Genomic DNA, 3,771 nt, shown 5'->3' on the forward strand with positions numbered 1-3,771 from the left:
AAATAGAGTTTATTACGGAAGCTTGATAACAAATCATGCAAAATGAAATTATGGAAGACGGATATTAAACTCATTAAGTGTTCCCCGAAACAAAGTAAATAATTGTATGACAGATATGATACAGGGGAATTAATTCCCATCCTCCACCAAGTCTCCAAAGATTCCCCCCATTAAGACTTGAGTCTGTTACACATAACTTTCAAAGTGTTTTCTGTCTCGTTCCATTATAAAGGACCACTTCCCCCATCGGCCATTTTAAATGCTTGCTTGTCCAGGAACATATCCTCCCCAGTTAATCATGGGTCCATTTAAACATTCTTTGGAAAGAACACAACCATTTCTATTGGACCCCAGTTTATAAACACACCAAAACACATGAGATGAATGTTAATTTATGTCAAAAAGAACAATCACTAAATAATAATTGTAACACTTGTAAGTTAGTAAGCTTAAAGTTCAACACTTACTTTCCGCAGAGGGAATTTCAATTCCCTAGTGTGTCCCAAAACACGTACAGGCACTTTCGTTTCTTACAAAGGAATGAAAATCTCTCCATCAGAGCCCTCGCACCTTAGTGATTTTGTAACAAACGTGTGCATGTATATTTCCGTTTTACACACCCACGAATCCGATTATATCCAGATCAAAAAGTTCCATGCCTTACTGATGGAAATTTCCATCACTGACATGTGACGCTATATCGAAACGCCCATCGAACCATGTTCAGGTTATCAATCGATCAATTGCTGATCTTGCTTTGTTCTCATGTGGATGGAATCTCCTTGGTTTCCAAGCGCCTTCGGAAAGACTGACACAGTTAAATCTCTAAAGTCACTGAACGCTAAGCGCTGAATAAACTAACACATACCCCCACTTGCGAGGTTTGTTAAACACTGAAAGATGTGTGTCACGAGCGTGTACACCAATACATGTACACAGAGCTTGGCCCACCTATCCTTGCAGGTCACCCTCGTCCTGAAGGACACTTATCCAGTCTCTATGATCGGTTTCATGCGCCACCATCATCTGCATTCGTGGGGAGTGCCTCTCCTTGAAGCAGCAAAACCTCACACACTTGAGGACAATGGCCGCAACCATGTTAGCCACGATGATCAATAATGCACCCAGCACACATGGTAGGACGAATGAATGATTAGTTATCCACTCAACATACTCCATGCCCTACATTTGCTTCAATAGCGGCAAGGTAGTACTCTCCATCATGGCCCATAATTCTACAGCCCGTGCTGATTATGCATGTGCTGTATAAAGATCCTCTTTGACGAGTTGTAGATCCTCTTGCGCATGTCGACAACCTGCGAAGCTGCTACCGTGCACGCTCCATCCGAGTTGTGAAGCCCTCTAGTAAAAACCGAAGGCAACATGTCGTACGTGTCGTGGCACAGCTTAGTCGGTCTGCATCCCCATGTGGGGTTTGGGTGATCAATAGGAACAGTTCGTCAGAGTCACGTCATGGATCAATTAAAACTCAAACCCCTGAAACTATATTCCTCATAACGAACGCTCAGTAATCCAAACATATCTATAATAGACTAATGTACACGTGCCCCTATAATCAGTAGCTACCGACTAAAACTTATCCCCTATTACATACATAGTGTCTAGTCCCTCTAACATCACTACACTATTATTACATGTAACAGGAAATGGCCATATAGTATAACTACGAAATGATTCCCTGTCACTCGTCGGAATCCCTATAATTAATCCTTCTGTCAGACAAATATTTCTTCATCAGTCCAAAATACCTATATATATCATTACTAATGAAAACTATATTGGACTCCCATTTATAAGCCCTTTTCATTAAAACTAATTCCAACACCCCCAAAGGCAAAAACACACACACAAAAAAATTGTACAACCGCCATCACCGTTTTCACCTGAGATTTAATTTCATCTAACAAAGAAAGAATGGGTCTCCTTCTCAATATTTAAACTTGTAGCATAGCATGTGCTGTAAAGAAAGCAGTTGTCAAATTTAGGTGAGACCGAACCTCCCGAACAGTAACCTGAAACACTTTGAACGTTTCCCTCAAATCATCAAAACACCCACACAACTCTACAGTACTAATACATAACTTTTAACTTCCGAAAATACAAATTATACCAACCCATAATAATGCAAATGATCTCAATGATGCACAACTTCCGTGTTAAAAAAAAATCTGACCCATTACGTTAATCCCCGCATCCGAGAGCATAAAAAAACTATAAAAAACCATAAATAATTATTTTAACCCCAACAAAACGAAAAGGAGAAAAAGAAAGAAAAACAAACCAAAACAACACCCCCTGAAAAAAACAAACAAACAAATCTCTAACCATTATTAAGTTGTTCTCTTGATCTTAGATATATATGTTAATCTAGTCAACCCCGTACCTTCATCCAGAACAACAAACCTATTTCCTTTCTTCTCTTCCATAACCCAAAATGGGCCTTCAAATCTGGGACCTAATTTATAATTTGATTCATTTCTGACATTAATTTTCAAAAACACCTAATCCCCAACTGCAATTCTTGTGCCGACTGATTTCGCATTGCTTCTCTCAACCATTTCTTGCGTCTTCGACTCAAGGTTACTACTAAGACATGCATATCTCTGTTTAGATGTAGTAAATAACGATCTAATTGTATCGTCACAACGAGAAATTATGGACAACAAATCAAATGGCTCCACGGGAGACATACCAATGGTATCACTAACCATTGTATTAATACTATGTCACACGACATCAATGAATTGATCCCAATTAGTATCATTATATATACCACCCACTGTAAATCTAAGGTCTTCGAGCACCTTTCTATTAGCTCGCTCTCACAACCCGTTAGCTTCAGGCCTATACAGAAGAATATTTACTTCCTGTATCCCCATAACTTCTGCAAGACACTCTAGCATTCTATTCACAAATTATCCCCCATCATCAGTAATAAGAACTTCAGGAACCCCTTATCTACAAATATGCCCATTGAAAAATGTTATTGCCACCTCATCCGCCGTCTTATTCTTTAACAGAAAAATTTCTACAAACCTCGGTAATTCATGTATAATCACTAACAAATGTCTATTGCCAAACCCCGACCCGCAAAAGTTAGTTAAAAGGTCCATGTGGACCCTCTGAAATGGCCTATTAGGGATAGGAAGAGACCCTAATTTACACAACATAACCCTCGCTGGTTTACACGAATTACAGACAAAGCACCCCTTCACAAAATTCTCCACTGAAGAAAACATGTTTCTCCAGAAGAATTTACCCCAAATGTTGACTACGAAATTTACAATGCACTATGTCCAAAACAACTGGAATTAATTCTTTTGGCACCACGATCTGTGTCGTATCACCTTTATTCTCACTACTCCTCAACTTGTATTTAATTCTCCTCACCAACAAATTACCCTCTAACTCCAGACCTGCATAAGGCAAGTTACAACCCTTTCTCACTAATTCCCCTCTAAGAAACACCTTTGCAAAGGTCTGCTAAAACTTCATCTTCATCTTGCTTCTTCTCCAATAAACTAATATCCCAATGTACACACTCATCAGTTACAGTACACACATGGTCACCTTCCATGTCCACAAAATTCCTACTAAGGGCATCTGCTACCACATTATGTTTGCCGTCAATAACCTAAGCTTAGCATCAAAATCCCTAATTGTCAAAAACCACTTAGCCCTCTTAGGAGAAAGATCTGGCTTATCAAAAAGATACAACAATGGCTTAGGATCAGTGAGAACTTCCACCTT

The 3,771-nt window shown here is 39.2% G+C and overlaps 1 long non-coding RNA gene across 1 annotated transcript in view; it reads right to left on the reverse strand.

Moving 5' to 3' along the window:
• LOC136833483 (uncharacterized) overlaps positions 1-3,104 on the reverse strand; it is a 13,588-nt gene extending 10,484 nt beyond the window's left edge. The window contains exon 1 of the long non-coding RNA XR_010851483.1: positions 468-3,104. This is a non-coding gene — a long non-coding RNA (uncharacterized lncRNA). The remainder of the gene's footprint in view (positions 1-467) is intronic.
• Between the last annotated feature and the right edge of the window lie 667 nt (positions 3,105-3,771).

This window comes from Macrobrachium rosenbergii, chromosome 51, assembly GCF_040412425.1.
Source record: "Macrobrachium rosenbergii isolate ZJJX-2024 chromosome 51, ASM4041242v1, whole genome shotgun sequence".
In the NCBI taxonomy this organism is placed as follows: Eukaryota; Metazoa; Arthropoda; class Malacostraca; order Decapoda; family Palaemonidae; genus Macrobrachium; species Macrobrachium rosenbergii.